The sequence below is a fragment of the Scyliorhinus canicula genome, chromosome 20 (genome assembly GCF_902713615.1).
Source record: "Scyliorhinus canicula chromosome 20, sScyCan1.1, whole genome shotgun sequence".
In the NCBI taxonomy this organism is placed as follows: domain Eukaryota; kingdom Metazoa; phylum Chordata; class Chondrichthyes; order Carcharhiniformes; family Scyliorhinidae; genus Scyliorhinus; species Scyliorhinus canicula.
The window spans coordinates 31,856,289-31,874,849 of record NC_052165.1 but is presented as its reverse complement, the minus strand read 5'-3'; positions in this window follow the sequence as shown (position 1 = coordinate 31,874,849).

Below are 18,561 nucleotides of genomic sequence, written 5' to 3'. Positions count from 1 at the left end.
GTGAAACTGGCTACGCATTTGAATATGCAAATCTGGATCCGCCCAATGTGGGCGCAATCGCGAAGCCTCGTGAGATCTAACGAGATCTCGTGAGACGTAACGAGCATCGTAAATCTAGTAAGAGGCCGATAAATCACGATTCTCAATTTTCCCCAATTCCTAACACAAGCTGAAATAATTCCGATAAAACTACTGGCACTTTATCGCAACAACAACAACTTCTCGTTGTACAACATCTTTAACTAATTAAAACCTCCCAACGCAATTCACCAGGAGTGTTATCAAACAAAATTTGGCACTAAGGAGCCTTTGGCCAGATGATCAAAAGCTTGGTAATAGAGGCAGCTTGGAAGGAGCGAATGAAAGGAGAAGAATGAGATCGAGAGGCTTAGGGATGAATCCTAGAACTTCGGGTTTTTGCAGCTGAAGGCATGCTCAGTGGGCTTCTGGTAATGTGGGAACCCACCCAACCTGCCCCTCTGGGAACCCTTAGACCCCGGCGGTATGATCAATGGGATGGGCATGGCCATACTCAATTGCCAGACCACCAGGTTTTGGCACTCCTCAGTGCACTCCTTAGAAACACAGCCGCACAGAACAGCAAGCAGGGGATTAGCAAAGCTCACCCCAAACAAAGGACACATGCACGGTGACCATTGGAACCCTCCCTGGCACCTTGCCCTTCTCAGAGTAGAACCCTGACCACTGACATCATCAACTAGCTCACCCCTAAGGAGCATTCGCTGTCTCCACTCCCTGCCTGTCCACCGCTCCCCTGATTGCATCCATCCCGTCCCTGGCCAGGAAACCTGACCAGCTCCTTATCACAATCTGTGTGTTAAACTCAGGCTCCATATCATACTGCAGCTAATCTACCATCACACGTGCACATCCCTCACTCAACCCCATCTGTCGGAGATGCCCACACACCAGCCTATTAGCATGGAAGCGACTGGCAGCACAAGTTGGCCGACTTCATCACACAACCAGTTGCCACCCTGCTGGAGACTCACAATAGACAGTCCTCTCCCACCTGGGTGAAAGGAGACAAGGGCCACAGAGCCTAAGGCTAACGTGGATTGTGGTACCTCTGGTGACAGGGAGGATAGAGGATCTCCACATCACAGGTCGAGTGCCGGTTACTGATGGCGGCAGGCGTGGAGTGCGGACAACGTCATATTGAAGGGGCCAGGTGCGGGAGAGGGTGGAATGTTGAAGGTAGTGCAGCACTACACCTCAAGGTGACCATATAACCTGGTGGTATTAGATTGTCAAGGGAATCCACAACTTGTTGACATCTCTGTCTCTCCCCATTGCCCCTACAGATACATGGATTTTGCACTATCTACCTGGTCCCTGCTGGCGTTGAAGATGCATGTAGGCTAGAGCACCAGGCGAGCCCAGGGAGGACCCTGCACAAGAGGAACCTGCCCCCAGAAGAGCAGGGTCCAGCCGGTGAGGTTAAAGTGCCAGCTCTCCAACAGGCCGAGGAAGAGGTGCAAAGGAAGCACCACAACAGGCCACGTTTATACTGTTGGCGTCTGTCCTTCGAGGAGTTGGTGGACCACGTGTGCCGACGCCGACTTCAGCTCACCAGAGAGACCATGCGCCACCTGCGCCAAATCATGGTCCACCTGGCATTGTGGGATTATGGAGGACACCCGCTCCCAAAGGTCATCAAGTTGACAGTCATTCTTAACCTTTATGCCCCAGGCTTACTCTAATGGGCTCAAATGGGACCTGTCTGGGACCTCACAGACATCAATGCATAGATACATCTGTACTGTTAAGGTGCCCTACGCACCCAGGCATAGGACCATATAATCTTCAGTCTGGGCCAGGTCCACCAGGATGCCCGGGCAGCAGAATTTGCTGCCATCGCTATCATGTCCCAGGACCAGGGGCGATTGATCGATTGATGGCACGTATGTTATCCTCCTGCACCGATTCGACAGGGGGTGCCATTGATTAATAGGAAGGGATTCTACTCTCTGCATGTGCATTTGGTATGCGACCACCAGCTGCACAACATGCATGTCTGTGCCCAATATCCAGGTAATGTCACGACACATACATCATGGCGCATTCATCATTTGCCAGCACCTTTGAGGCGCTCCCTCGAGTCAGGGGTTGGCTATTAGACGATGAAGGTTACCCGCAAATGTCCTGGCCAATGACAACTGTTCGGAGACCCCAGTGGAGACTGAAGTGGAGAACAGTTATAATGATGCTCATGCAACAACCACAATGCATGGATTGCTCTGATGGGGTCCCTAATGTAGCCCCCAGAGGATCGCAAGCATTGTGGTGGCCCGCTAAACCCTGCATAACATTGTGTTGCTGAGAGGTGACATGCTGGAGGTGAAGGGAGAACACTAGGCCTCAATAAGGGGCAGCACGGTAGCATTGTGGATAGTACAATCGCTTCACAGCTCCAGGGTCCCAGGTTCGATTCCGGCTTGGGTCACCGTCTGTGCGGAGTCTGCACATCCTCCCCGTGTGTGCATGGGTTTCCTCCGGGTGCTCCGGTTTCCTCCCACAGTCCAAAGATGTGCAGGTTAGGTGGATTGGCCATGATAAATTGCCCTTAGTGTCCAAAATTGCCCTTAGTGTTGGGTGGGGTTACTGGGTTATGGGAATGGGGTGGAAGTGTTGACCTTGAGTAGGGTGCTCTTTCCAAGAGCCGGTGCAGACTCGATGGGCTGAATGGCCTCCTTCTGCACTGTAAATTCTATGAAACTGGTGAGAATGGTGTCCAGGAGGATCCATGTGTGGAGCCTGAACTGGCAGGCCAGGCCCCCAAATGTGTGATCTAGGGCCATGACATAAGGGACAACATCATCATTTTTCGATTTACCAACAAGGAGGCCTGACCACAGGCAGCTCCACCACCTGGTCCCATTTTAATTCCCTTGCCCCATCCCATACAGAATCACACATTCCCCGAACCTCTCCCCGCTTCCCTCTCCCTCAGTCCTTCCATCCCTTCCCTTTCCCTCAGTCCTTCCATCCCTTCCTTCTCCCTCAGTCCTTCCATCCCTTCCCTTTCCCTCAGTCCTTCCATCCCTTCCCTTTCCCTCAGTCCTTTCATCCCTTCCTTCTCCCTCAGTCCTTCCATCCCTTCCTTCTCCCTCAGTCCTTCCATCCCTTCCCTCTCCCTCAGTCCTTCCATACCTTTCCCTCAGTCCCTCCACCCCTTCCCTTTCCCTCCGATCTTCCACCCCTTCCCTCTCCCTCAATTCTTCCACTGCTTCCCTGTCCCTCAGTCCTTCCCTCCACCTTCCACCTAGCTTTCCACTCCTTCCCACTACCACAGCTCCCCCGCCCTCCCTCCGAGGGCCCTACCAGCATCACCATAGGGTGTTGGCCCTGGGAAGGCAGTATCAGTGGGCCTTGTCCGTGGGACGGGGGATTACGATGACTCGCTGTGAGATGAGCTCTGGTGCTCCTCATCGTTTGACAAAGTCTGACTCCTGCCTTAGGATCACATCCTGATGTCTGACCGGGTGATCCTTGCATGTGTGCTGTGAAATCCTTTTCACGGGCCCAGACATTTTGGAGGGGGTTGGGGGTGCAGAGTTGCGGGAAATAAGGAACTATTCGGGCCCACTCACTGGGGATGCTGTCATACAAGGCAGGGCTCACACTGCCACGAGGAGAGATTAGATAGGTTTGGGTTATTTTATTTGGAACAAAGAAGGATGAGGGGCGATTTAATTGAGGAGTACAAAATTATGAAGGTAAGAGATAGAGTGGACAGGATAAAATTGTTTCCCTTGGTAGAAAATTCTAGAACTAGGGGACAAAGATTCAAGATAAGAGGCAGAAGGTGCAGAGGGGATAAGAGGAAGAACTTGTTTATGCAGAGGGTAGTGGGTGTCTGGAATTCTCTGCCCAAGTTGGTGGTGGAGGTAAAGACCCTAAACTCTTTAAAAAGGTCCCTGGATATTCACCTTAAGTGCTCAAAGCTACAGGGCTATGGACTGGGTGCAGGAAGGTGAGATTAGAAAGGGCACCGGTGTGTCCTCGGATTGGCACGGACAAGATGTGCTGAATTGCCTCTTCTGTGCTGTAACTTTCCTATGATTCTATGCTGCCAGCAGGCCCTGCTACTTCCTAGTGAAGGTGTCACCATGTGGATGTTTATGTGTGATGGGCACCATGCCCTGTCCCAATCTCCACACAAACCCCCCAGCCCTCCCCCTTTCCACACAGCATACTTACAACATCCAGACCCAGTCCATCCTTCACACCCATCAGATAGAGATTAGAGGCAGGTTGGACTGGAGGCGCAAAAGTGTTTAATGGTGACTATATACAATGGTGTTCCCTAACCCCTAACTATTGTCCATCAATAGTGACAATTTTCGTGTCATCTATCTTCCTTATCTTATGTGGCCTACCCCTCCTTCTAGGTGTTACCACAGACAGCACATTGGAAATGGAGGCGGCCTGCAGTGTGTCTCATCCTCTGCCCTGTGATGCCCTTAGCAGCTATCTTCTGGAGGGCTTGGGCCTCGATGCCCGGCCAACTTTTGGGTGTCAAAGGTGATGAAGTGTCAGTCACCCTGTTCTGCCCGCAATGAGATGTGCCAGGTGGGGGGATTCAGAATGGCTGAGGTGTTCCCTGTGGATGCACCGGCATGGGCCCCAATACCTTCTCCTCCCTCTCAGGGCTCGCTGGCCCGAGGACTACTCCATGGGATGGGGGTAAAGCTGGAGTGAGCTCCGGAGGCACCAACATCACCTGGCATTGCCAGTACTGGAATCCCACCCTGGTCTGAGCCATGGTCTCGATGCCCTCAGCCATGGCATGCTAAGAATGGGACATGTCCCTCTGTAAGTGAGATATGTCCCTCACTGCCTCAATTATGTCCTTCTGTGCTGGTAAAGGTTAACAGCACCCGGCCAATGCTCTCCATGCTCTCAGCAGTTACCCTTTGTGAATGGGCCAAGCTCTGGAGCGCCGCAACAATGTCCAGGTGCGTCCGGGACATGTCTGCCTGTGACTGGGTTCTCCTATCGTGTGGCTCAGCCATTGACAGCACAGTGCGCCCCAAGCCTTGGAGGTCCTGACATATGGCCCTGACATCTTGCTATCTGCTTCCTCAGGAGATCCTACCTCCACCTGATGTGCAATAGCATGTGTGTGGTACTCACCAGAGGGTGACTGAGGGGCCTGATCGCTAACATTACCCTCTGCGATGGTGGATGGTACTGGTGAAAGCAATGTCAAAACGTTGCTGTCTTCCCCAGAGTGGTGCTCTGGGGCGTGCTGAGGAACTGGCTGAGGTGCAGTAACCCCGGATGCCCCAGCATCATCTGATGATGATCCTGCAAGAGAAAATACATTGTCTTGTTATGCTCTAAGTGTGGCATAAGCGGTTTCCTTGTGGTGCACTTGACAAAGAAAGGTTTAGACGTGGAGATAACTTCAACACATTTATTAAACTATTTACACTTCTATTACTCGGGTTCGCCACTACTGTTAATCCTTCTATAGCTACTCAGACTGACTAACCAATCGGCTACAATCCACGTGGTGGGAGTGATATTGAATCAACCCTGGGTCTGTACTCACTGACTGTCTCCACTGGAAAGAGGCAGATCATGTGTGTGGTGTCCTTTATATATGGGTTGGTGAAAAGCCCTCCTGTGGTCGTGTCACCTCTGTGTGTATCGTGAATGCCCTTTGGTCGTGTCCTATCTAACTGTTCTATTGGATGAGTGTTTGTGTGTCATGTCTCTGGTGCTCCCTCTAGTGTCTAGCTATTCTACATGTATTTACATTAATCCCTTGTGTATTTACAGTGATGCACATCACCACAGACATCAGGTGAGATGTTGGGAAGGACTGGTCTGTGGGAGAAGGGGTGTGGATGCGAATGCCTGAGATTCCCCCTCCCGTCTTCAGGCACTTGTGGCTATTATGGGCCGTTTTACCCTTGAGGACACAGAAAGGACATAGTCAGACACTGGGAGGTGAGCTATCTGGGTGGTCTGTAGCTGATTTAATGTGTGCGCAAGACTCCAAGCCGAAGAGGACAGTACGTGTGTTAGGGTTTGAAGAGGCTGGGTTGTAAGGGAAATGCAGGCAGGTGGGGTGCTGTTGGCCTCTCATGGATTGGGGGCAGATGTGAAGAGTGAGGGATGGGAGCGATGCCAGGGGGACAGAGGTGCTGACTCACCCGAGCTGCCCTAAGGAGGTCATTCATCTTCTTTCTCCATTGCGTGCCTGTCCTCCTGGTAATGATGTCAGCACTGACAGCCCCTGCCACGTCTTCATCAGTTGAGTAGGGTGGACATGAGTCTCTGCCCCACACTGGGGAGTAGGTAACCCTCCCCTCCTCAGTGGCATCCAGCATACGATCTATCATGGACTCGGGAATCGGGAGGGGGGGGGGGGGGGGGGGGGGGGGGGGGGCGGGGGAGGAGGAGGAAGGCTTCTTGGCTGGAATGACAATCGGCAAAGCAGTTATAGCTTGTAAAACTCCTTAACGTGAATCCTGGTCCCAGTGAATCAGACTCCGGTGGGGCCAGGAATCACTACGCTGCATATGGGTAGTGTGCTGGTCCATTTGCATGACTTGAATTTTAACTTCACGCCGCTCCCAGTGAGAGCGCAAATTCCCCGTGATTCACTTCCAGCGGGAGAACGTAGACTCCCAAAAGGAGAATCCTGCTCAGGGTCTCAGCAGCAGACGAGCTAAGGCTGAGATGAGTTGGGTAATGTTGCTGAGAAGGAAATAGGAGGTCTTAATAGTGGCAAGAATTAGGTGGCTGGAAATTCACCTCAGGGTCAAGTGTCTCACTAAGTTGCAAAAGGTTTGTTTCAACCCCAGACAATTGTTGGTGGTGACTGAAAAGAATTTGTAGCAAGAACAGAAAGCAACTTATCCCGTACTGGAAATTGGACAAGCAGTCTGCCCATGTAGATGTTCTGAGGCATGGAGGAAGCTCGTGGTGAGGTTTGGTTGTATGTCACTGGTGTACGTGTAGAAACTGACACTGCAGCCTATATATTACAGAGGAGCAGATGGTTCTCCCCCTACCCCTTTGGAAGGAAAGCTGGTGGGAAGCCAACTCGCTGCATGCCATCCGCTCCGTAGCCATAATGCGCTGGCAGAGCTTTAGATTGCCTGACAGTGAAAATTCTGCCGCTCACTGGGGAGGAGGTCTCACCCTCAGGAGTTGAAGCCAACATCTCTCGCCGTCCCAGCAGCATCAAGAGTGAATTAGTGAGCGACATCCCACGCCAACCACATGATGGTATGGCCAGCATATTATCAGGGTCAATCAGCTTGTCAAAAAGGGTCACCGTGACTATTTATTTAAATATATTGGGTGCTCACCCACCTCCACTGTTATCGGGGTGAGCTCAGGGGTGTCGGGAAGATGGCAGGGTTGGCACCCACCCTATTGTTTGTGCCCCCTACACACCCAGAAAATAATACACCTGGTGGGGGCACGTGAAATCCAGCCCTGTATTTTTGGAAAAGGTGCTACTAAGAGGCAGCATATAGATGAGAAAGAGAAGGGGGCAGAGACACGATCCTTGGGGGATCTTCTTAATTAGCTACAAAGCATTTTACACTCTTCTTTCTGATTTATTTTCTTAAATTACCAGAGAGTGTTTATTTTATGTTTGCTATAGACCTCCTTATTTAATTGTTTATTGCCTTGCTCTTCTGATTTAATAGATGATTCACAAATGGACTCCATAATATACCTCTAATCATTGCAATCCTTTTTTCTCTGCTTCCCCATCCCTCAGGTATTACTCACACTTCTTCAGTGCCTTCTCTCCGTGGATCTTTATTCCACTCATTTTAACCATCTTTTAAAAAAATTAATTGCTGGCAAGGCCAGTGTTTGTTGCCCATCCCTAGTTGCCCTCAAGAGCAGTTTTGAGCCAACCTCATTGTAGGAGCCATACGTGGGCCAGACCAGTTACGGATGGCAGATTTCCATCCTTAAAGAGCATTAGTGAACAAATGTTTTTTTTTATGGCAAGCGCTGAAAGTTTCACAGTCACTTTTACCGTGAGCAGCTTTAAATTCTAGATTTTTACAAAAATTCAATTTAAATTCCATGAGTCGCCCTGGTGAGATTTGAACCGATTGGCAACCATAAAGCGCTGTCAGAGTACTAAATTGTCTGACAGTGGCCTAGACCTCTGGATTACTTGTCCAGTACGTTACCACAGTGCCACTGCTCCCCCTTTATAGTAGCAGCCTCGGTGTTAGATACTATACATATAGACATGATAATAAATTGTAATTATGATAAATACAATATCATAAACTCTGGCCATCAGGGGCTCTCCAACTTCCAATGTTTCATTGGATTACAAAAGAGAAGACGTAATTGTGGTGGTCTTTGTGAAGAGTTTCCAGGATTAAAGTCATAATGATCATAAAGACACATAAAGCTCTTTTGAAGAACTAAACTAATTTTATTAACACTGGCAGGGTTGTGTGATGTCCAAAGATGTGCAGGTTAGGTGGATTGGCCATGATAAATTGCCCTTAGTGTCCAAAATTGCGCTTAGTGTTGGGTGGGGTTACTGGGTTATGGGGATAGGGTGGAGGTGTTGACCTTGGGTAGGGTGCTCTTTCCAAGAGCCGGTGCAGACTCGATGAGCCGAATGGCCTCCTTCTGCACTGTAAATTCTATGTAACTATGTATATCGTGGTCGCTGTTCTCCTGAAGACTGGGTAGTTTACTGCAAACAATAGTCTGTTTGAGGTTGCGCGGTTGTTTGAAGGCACGTAGTGGGGGTGTGGGGATGATCTTGGCAAGATGACGTGTTGAAGGTTGCGAAGAAGATGTCGTAGTTTCTCCGCTGCGGGGAAGTACTAGACGACGAAGGGAACTCTGTCGGTTGTGTAACGTGTTTGTCTTCTGAGGAGGTCGGTGCAGATTTTTGCTTTGGATTGTAGGAACTGTCGATCAATGAGTTGAGTGCCATATCCCGTTCGTACGAGGGCATCTTTCAGTGTCTGTAGATGTCTGTTACGTTCCTCCTCGTCTAAGCAGACCCTGTGTATACGGAGGGCTTGTCCATAGTGGCTAGCTTCTTTAATGTGTTTAGGGTGGAAGCTGGAGAAGTGAGCATCATGAGGTTATCCGTGGACTTGCGGTGCAGGGAAGTGCTGAGGTGACCGTCCTTGATGGAGACGAGTGTGTCCAACAATGCAACCAATTGTGGAGAGTAGTCCATGGTGAGTCTGATGGTGGGGTGGAACTTATTGATGTCAGCGTGTAGTCATTTCATTGATTCTACGCCGTGGGTCCAAAGGAAACAAATGTCATCGATGTATCTGGTGTATAACGTCAGTTGAAGGTCCTGTGCGGTGAGGAGGTCTTGCGGTTTTGAGGTGCGAATTTGGTCCCCATGGCTGTTCTGTGTGTTTGGATGAAGAACTTGTTGTTGAAGGTGAAGACGTTGTGATCTAGGTTGATCTAGGTTGAAGCAGATGAGTTGTAGAATTGCGTCTGGAGATTGGCAGTTGTCGGTGTTGAGTACTGAGGCTGTTGCAGCAATTCCGTCATCATGGGGGATGCTGGTGCAGAATGCTGAGACGTCTATTGTGACGAGGAATGTTCCTGGTTCAACTGGTCCATGAGAGCTGAGTTTCTGTGAGAAGTCTGTCTTATTGTGAAAGAAGCTGGGCAATCCTTGTACAATGGGTTTCAAGATGTCCTCGATGTAGCCAGAGAGGGTCTTGCACAGGCTTCCATTGTCTGATACGATAGGACGGTCTGGTGTGTTGGCCTTATGTATTTTTGGGAGACAGTTGAGATCTCCAATATCAGGAGTACATGGGATGAGAACACATAGGGTGCTCTGAAGGTCAGGATCCAAGGTCTTGATCAGTCTGTTGGGTTTGCAGGTGTGTTCTTTGGTCGGATCTGCGGGTAACTGTCTGCAGTGTTCCTGGTTGTTGAGTTGTCGGTACACTTCTTTGCAGTAATCCATTCTGTTCAGTTTGACGGTGGCCCCTCCTTTGCCTGCTGGTTTGATGCCAATGTTGCGGGTAGTCTTGAAAGTATGGCCTCAACCGGGACCTTGAATTCATGTCGCTCCCTGGGCCGGCACCAACCTTGTCACTTCTGTCTCGAGCGAGGCGATCCAATCACTCTGGTTGGTGGCCACTATTACCAGTTCCTGGACTGTCGCTTCTTGGATCTACAATTGATGCTCGGTCCTCTCCAGTGCCTTATTGAAGGGGGCCAGTGTAATCACTGTGGCTTATCGTAATCACGACGGTTATCATGAGGGCCTCCTTGATGGTGTCCCTAAGTTTCAGGAGCTCTTGCGTTAGGAGCTCAATCTATTGTCCTATTGGTGGATGAGCCGGTGTTTGTGTTGGCGCGCCCTCTTGATCCGCCATATCCTGCTCTGCTTCACTCCTTGTGTCTGCGGTCTAGGCTTTCCTCTCCTGACTCTTGCTACTTTTGCTGTCTTTTTGGCTTTTCTGCTGGCTTGAAGACATTTCCTCAGCTGGTGGTTTATTTTGGGGTGGGCTGGGGTGAGGGGGGTGGACTTTTGATGGCTTTGAAGCCGATTTCTGAGTTAAAAGGTCCAACGTTACAATTTCTTAGAGCGAGCCCCTTTCATGCGACTGCTTAGCACATCACCACCACCCGATGTCGAAACTGAAATACTTAATCTCAATCTGAAATCAGAGGTTGGGTTCTCATTCCTAGCCAGCCGTGGGTGCACGGGGCTGTCTGGGAAATGGCCTCACGTGTATAATTGTTGTCTTTTATGTACTTCAGTCTGGGAACCAGCCCTGCATGCCTGTGCACGGGAGAAGAAGTAGAATGGAACAAAAAGGTCAGATGATGGGATAATGGAGCACCATTGTGTTGAATGTGTGTCCCAGGCAGCAGGACATGGGAGGGGGACAGGCAGAGATCCCAGAAGAAAGTCCGAGAGAGGGACACAGACAGGGATCAGAAAGAGGTCTCTGAAATCGTTAAAAGAAAGGATCTGAGAAAATAGTCTCCAATTTAAAGAGAAAGCGGCAAGAAGCAGACTTCAAGTGAAGCGGGCTTGAGAGAAACTGAAGATCCGAGGAGGCAGGTAAATGTTGGTGACTCTTTGCTGTGGGATGTTTGAAGCTATGGTGTTCTGCTTTGCCTAGCCAAAGATCTGAAATTGTGCTTGGAAGATGACGCTTGAGTGTATTCAGAGATCCAGGGGAAAGGAATCTCTACGAGGCGAGCCATTGCTGCAGTCAGTACAATATCTAGAGAGCATTCCAACATGAATTCTTCAAATGTGGAGATTGGAAACCCTCGTGAGAAAGACAAAGTTTCAGTGAAACTGGTTGTCTCACAGCGTGACAAATGTCGGGATGGGTTGTTGAGAAGTCCATGGCATCAACTTTGGTTACAACAGTCATGTACTCTGGAGTGTGGTGTGTCTGACCATAATTTGTATGTTAATGGGCAACACGGTAGCATGGTGGTTAGCATAAATGCTTCACAGCTCCAGGGTCCCAGGTTCGATTCCCGGCTGGGTCACTATCTGTGTGGAGTCTGCACGTCCTCCCCGTGTGTGCGTGGGCTTCCTCCGGGTGCTCCGGTTTCCTCCCACAGTCCAAAGATGTGCGGGTTAGGTGGATTGGCCATGCTAAATTGCCCGTAGTGTCCTAAAAAGTAAGGTTAAGGGGGGGGTTGTTGGGTTACAGGTATAGGGTGGATACGTAGGTTTGAGTAGGGTGATCATGGCTCGTCACAACATCGAGGGCCGAAGGGTCTGTTCTGTGCTGTACTGTTCTATGTTCTATGTTCTATGTTCTAATTCACATGCACCCCATACTTACCTTGAATATTAGAGTGTAAAATAGATCTTGAACATTTTTCTATCTCTCTGAACTTGTATACATCTGTAAAGATATTGCTGGATATAATTTTCTTGTGTTTGTAGTGTGATCTTTCCTACCTTTCTGTCAGATGTAATATAGTTCACTTTTCATGTTTAATAAATATTTTATTATTTGTGTTAAAAGTTCATTCAGCAGACTCCTATGAATTTGTTCAGTAACTTTCCTCCGCAATTTATAAAATAAAAGATAGATCTATTTAGCCAGGTTTCACTCTGAGATCTGACGTTTCCTGTCCAAACAGCAGCTGGGATCATAACAATATATTGGCCTTGTAGGTGGTACAGCAGATTCAAGAGCTTAAGTTATGAGCACAGGTTGCACAAACTTGACCTTGAATCACTTGAGTATAGAAAATAGAGAAATTAGCAGAATAATAGGCTTAAATGTTAAAAGTACCTGATAGAAAAGGTAGAGTGAAACTATTAGCTCTGGTTGTGGAAATGAATGAGGGGATAAAATCTTAATGTTAGAGCACAGGCATTTAAGAGGAAAATCAGACTGAGTGTTTTCCCTGAAAGTGGCAGCAGAAACCAGGAATACCCTTGCGTGATGGGCTGGCAATGTTCGGAAATTTAGAGCTTTCAAGATCGAGATGGATAGTTTTTATTGGGTACGGTTACTATGGAGCGGAGGTAAGTAAATGCAGTTGAGGTACAGATCAACCATGATCTGATTGAATACCAGAGCAGGTTCAAGGGGCTGAATGGCCCAATCCTGTTTCAACATTTTCACCACATTTGACCTGCCTCTCAGAAAACCAAAACCTGCTGGAGATTAAAATCGACCCTCTGGGCTAGTTTTACTGACATTTGCCCCTCGAGCATGGCCAGGAACAAGGGGAGAAGGCCCATTTTACTGTCTCTGCTACCGCCAGATTTTTTTCCCCGCAGAGACCAGATGATCTCAAATAAATGAGACGTCTATTTTTCTGCTGGGTGTGCACCTTTTATCAGGAATGCCTGAAGCAGTCGATCGGTTTGCACCAGGCCCTCTGTGGAGCAGAGGGTGGGTGGGGCTTCCAGGTGAAACCTGTGACGGTGGAAGCTCGGCAGAGGTATTAATGGTCTTCTACCTGCCCTCTCGAGCTTGGGGACTTTTAACTGGTGTCCTTTAGGAGTCAGGGCTGTTCCCCCAGGACATGCCAATGGCCGGGGAGGAAATAATGAAATTCCAAAGCTGTGACCTTTGAGTCTACTGTGTCTGTCCAAGACCTGGTCAGAAGGAGCCAGGAAGCTTTCCCCATTGTTTCCTGGAACCGCAACACCTGGAGTTCAGACAGAGCAGTGAATGACACTTCTCACATCCAACATGCAGATTCTTTGTGAGCCAGGGATAGAGACAGCTTGTTGTACTAAGGAAAGCACTTGCTTCCAAGACAGGAAGAGTTGTGATCAAAAACCTACTTATTACCGAGCCAAGGCTGCAAGATGTTGAGTCAGATGCTGTAAAAGAAGGAAGGAATCATAATCTGAAACTTTTATGTCCACCTCAAAGGACTTTGGTTTGATATCCCATTTGAAAAACACCACTGTGCCAAGCTCGATAATATCCTTACCCAACAAAAATGATCCTTCTGTCTTCACAGCTCTAATTTTCCTCACCTTCCCAGCCCTTCAAGGGAGGGAATATTCAGGTTTCTATTACCGTTTTGGGGGAAAACATTCATTCGGATCTTCCTCTCACCTTGCGCTGGATTGAAGCTTCAACCACAACTTTCTTACTCAAGAGGTGAGCAGCGAGAGTGCCCCAGAGTAAAGAGGCGTACATTGTAGAGGTGGAATCAATTGTCAGAATGACATATTTTCTTGGGAAAACCAAAGAGAAGTTCCCCCCCCTGAAAAACTGAGAAGCGTCATGATGCAAAATATCCAACCCTCATTTATTGGAGCAGCTTTTCTTGAGAAATGATATATTTTGGTGGGATGAATAAGAAGGGTCAATATGAAGTAAATGGTGTATGAAGTAAGTGGATGTTTATGCACAAATCTATGAAGTTGGCAGGACATGTTAAAAAAAACACGTTGGATTCTTGACATTACTGTTCAAGGTATAGTGTATAAGGCAATTATGATAGCCTGCACAAAACATTGGTTCGGCCTCAGTGAGGTGCTCCAAATCATGAATTTGTTTTGTCATGAGCTTGTTTGGGTCAGTAGCCAGGAGACATAGATTTAAGGTGATTGGCAAAAGAACCAGAGGCAACATGGGGGAACATTGTTTCAACACAGAGAGTTGCTGTGATCTGGAATGCACTGCCTGACAGAGTGGTGGGAGCAGATCCTCTTTTTCAAAGAGAATTGGATAAATATCAGAAAAGGAAAAAGAAACTAGACGGTTATGGGAAGAGAAGAGGGAGTGAGATTAATTGGATTGTGCTGCCAATGATCCAGCATCGGCTGAATGGACTCCTGTCTGTGCTATATCATTCTATGATTCAAAGTGTATTGGTGCACAGCTGGCGATTAGAGAGATGTGGTGCTTGTTAGCAGAAGAAACTAGACAGCAGAAGGAGATAGATACATGTGTCTCACGAGATGCTTAATTGCCCGTGGTCAAAGGTCGGACTGAACGTTTTTGATTTTGGTAGTAATGACCATCTTCTCTCTGATTGCTATTCAGATTGCTGGGAAATTGGTAAGGTAGGAAAGACTTTAATAGGATAACTCAAATGTCAATTTGCGTGACATGGGCTACCAGATATCTGTTTTTGAGATAATGATCCAGTTTTACATCGGAACAGGAATAGGTCATTCAACCCCCTGAGCCTCTTGAACCTTTCAGTGAGCTTGTAGTTGATCTGTACCTCATTCCAATTTGCCTGACTTTATTCCACATACGTTGATGACCAAACAAAATGTTATCAATCTTGCTCTAGAAAATTTCAAAAGGCTTGGTCTTCTGAGGGAAGCGAACTCCAGATTTTCATTACTCTTTGTTGAAAAAGTGCCCCCATGATTTCATTCCTAATTAGACTTTGTGTAATATTAAGACTATGTCCTTTTGACTTTGATTCTTCCACCATTAAAAATAGTTTCTCTGCAGCTATCCTATTTTCATGATCTCTTTATTTGATTTCATTGTAACATAGAAGCGTCCTGGTTATTGCAGTTGAAATCTGTGATTCATGCCTGGCAAAGGCAGCCCATTTAGTGAAGCTGAACCTTTGATGGAAAATGATTAAGGAAAGGCAATATAAAGTGGAAAACATAGTGTTTTCAACATGAGGTTGAATTGCTATTCCGAGGCAACTAACAGCTCACTTAGATATGGGTTTTTAGATTAACTATTGAAAAATGACCTGTCTACGCACATGGCAGTGGTGGGCTACAGTTCACTCATGGAATCTGAGTTGCTGTGGAAACATGCACTTTTATATGAATATTGTAGTCTGGAGCCATAGTGACCATAGTGGTTCCAACTTCCTTTCCATCAAATGGCTAACCAGGAATCTCTCCCATTGGCCCTGCCTGCCATTGACGTGTTGGAAGGATTTGCAATTTGATGCTCAATCTGTTGGGCTGGATGATGAACACTTTTTCCAAGTCCTGGGTTGGGACTCAAACCAGAACTTTTGGTTCAGAGGCAGGAAAAGGCTACCCATTGCACCACAAAACCTCTCCTCAGTGCTATCTGTACCCGTCATCATTTTCAGGCCTGAATGCTGTCTCAAACTGAGTTTTGTTAATATAAAAGAGGTGGAACAAGGAAGAAGCAAGATTTTTTTAGTTGGCACTAATTTTTCAAGACAACATGACAAATAGACCATAGAGAGTCGTAAATGCAACTCAGTCCATCACGCGAGCCCACGTCCTAACCATTGACTCTGTCAACACCTCCTGCAGTCTTGGGAAAGCGGGCAGCATAATCAAAGACCCCTCCCACCCTGGCTATTCTCACATCCAGCCTCTTCCATCAGGCAGAAGATACAAAGGTTTGAGAACACACATGAATAGATTGAAAAACAGCTTCTTCCCCACTATTACCAGAGTCCTGAATTAACCTCTTGGGGACTGAGCTGATCTTATGGACTGAACTAATTTTTCTACACATCTTCTCTAGAGTTGTGGTACTATATAATGTATATACCCACTGTCTATGTTTATGTATTTTCATTCTGTATCCTCATGTATTTATTGTATGTTCCATGTTTTCATCTGCGATAAACCAGGACTGTACGCTGATCAATACTTTTCACTGTACCTCGGTACACGTGACAAGAAATCTAAATCTAATCTAATCTAAATCAATCATGGTATTTGGAATTTTGTCTCTCTTATAATTATATTTTTCCACTTTCTTGTGGGATGCATGGAGAAGAGCAGGAGGGTTGAGATGCTCAATCGCCGTCTGCCCATTCCTTACCAGAGTAACAGGTGACCAGAAGTTAAAATATAGTGGGGACCTTGGCTATCTATTGCGAGCCTGAATCAATTTTCATATGGGCCTTTGAGCGGATGGTTAACTGGCACCCAAAACAGGCAGAAGGCTGGGGCAGCACGGTAGCATTGTGGATAGCACAATTGCTTTATAGCTCCAGGGTCCCAGGTTCGATTCCAGCTTGGGTCACTGTCTGTGCGGAGTCTGCACATCCTCCCCGTGTGTGCGTGGGTTTCCTCCGGGTGCTTCAGTTTCCTCCCACAGTCCAAAGATATGCAGGTTAGGTGGATTGGCCATGCTAAATTCCCCTTAGTGTCCAAAATTGCCCTCAGTGCTGGGTGGGGTTACTGGGTTATGGGGATAGGGTGGAGGTGTTGACCTTGAGTAGGGTGCTCTTTCCAAGAGCCGGTGCAGACTCGATGGGCCGAATGGCCTCCTTCTGCATTGTAAATTCTATGATAATCTAGTTTTGCCAATGTGCATCTGTAATGAACTCCAATTGGCTTTATTGGTTGGCCAATTGGAGTATGAGCTCCCTCAATGATGGCTCATTGAGGGGGCCCATATAATCACTGTGTAGGCTTTGTGAGCAGTCTTAAGTTGACTGGACGGCTAGCAGCACTGTTTGTAGCTGCTCCTGTAATGTCGTTATTGTAAATAAATATTGGTGTGGTGACGGAACTCCTGCCTCCCGTGGATTACTACAGTGGCGACGGGGATGGGATACTGTAGTAATCCACGGGAGGCAGGAGTTCCATCACCACACCAATATTTATTTACAATAACGATACTACAGGAGCAGCTACAAACAGTGCTGCTAGCAGTCCAGTCAACTTAAGACTGCTCACAAAGCCTACACAGGTGATTATATGGGCCCCCTCAATGAGCTATCATTGAGGGAGCTCATACTCCAATTGGCCAACCAATAAAGCCAATTGGAGTTCATTACAGCATCCTATGTTTGTTTTAGCACCCCAATTGCTGATTTAAAATGGGGAAATAGGCAAAGTATGTACATGCTGGTTCCTGTTTTTCCTACAGATATCCTAAAAGGGATGACAGGAGGCTAGTCAGAAAAGACAATCCTTCGCTTTGTTCAAAATTATTTTGCTCCTCCAGATCTTCCGAAAAAAATCTGCTGTGTTACTTGTTCATGAAAACACTGTCACCCCTCCTCCCCCGCCCACACCCACCCTCCCCCAGCCTCCACCACAGTAAACCCCACGTCCTGCCTGAGTGCAGAGGACAGACCCATTTGGCGAACATTGTAAATGAGGCCCAAATTAGAACATTTTGGGGCAGCCAGAAATATTTTCTAGTCCCCTTTAACATTTGGTAAACTACCTAGTAATATTATTCACTGCATTGCGATGTTGTTGACCCTTCAAAATGAATAGTCGCTTGGTAGTACAGAACTTTAGTACTGCTGAAAAAAGAGACGTGCTGTTGAAGCATTTTGTCTTGCACTTGAATTGAAACAGAAGTGAATCGAGACATTCTATCAATGATCCTTCCTCCTTTGTGACACATGTGATTGAGCTGCACCAATCTGACTGTTCTTGCAATCTTCTAATGATTCAGTCTTTCTCCATTTTGTCTAGCTTGTCCTTCAATTTCTCTTGTAAGTGGATGTTGCACTTACATGGTGGACCAATGGATGGAACTGCATTCTCCTGCATGTGTAGTGTTGTGTCTCCCTTGAAACCGCCAATTTTGTTGAAACATTTGAGATATTTTCAAGTTCCATCATGCACTGAGGTGATGGAAGTAGAGTCTGAGGTTGATATGCCTTCTAATGGCTAGCTGACTCCATGGGTTCTTACTAGTGTGAGTTCACAACATTCCAGTTAACCTGCAATCATTGGGGCTTTAATGTCCATGATGTAGAACCTCTGTGCACACCATCGCCATTTTCTGGTTTGCCAATCACCTCATGTATGTGTTTGCAACAGCATACAGATGGTCACTCATGTTGCTTGAAGGGACCTGTTGTGTAAAGTCTGTTTGTATCAGTGCACAGCTCTTTATAGTGCACTGAAACTGGCCGCTCTGCCATATACTTTGCAGAATTGGTGAAAAGCTGCGCATCTCCTTGATGTCTGCAAACATCCGCACCTTCCACATGTCGGGGGCGATTCTCCGATATGACGGCCAAGTGTTCGCGCCGTCGTGAACGTTGTCGCGATTCACGATGGCGCGAACAGGGCCCGGGCATGACCTAGCGCTGGAGCGGTTCACGCCACTACAGTCTCCGTACGTGGCACCAAATGGGCGCATGCCAACC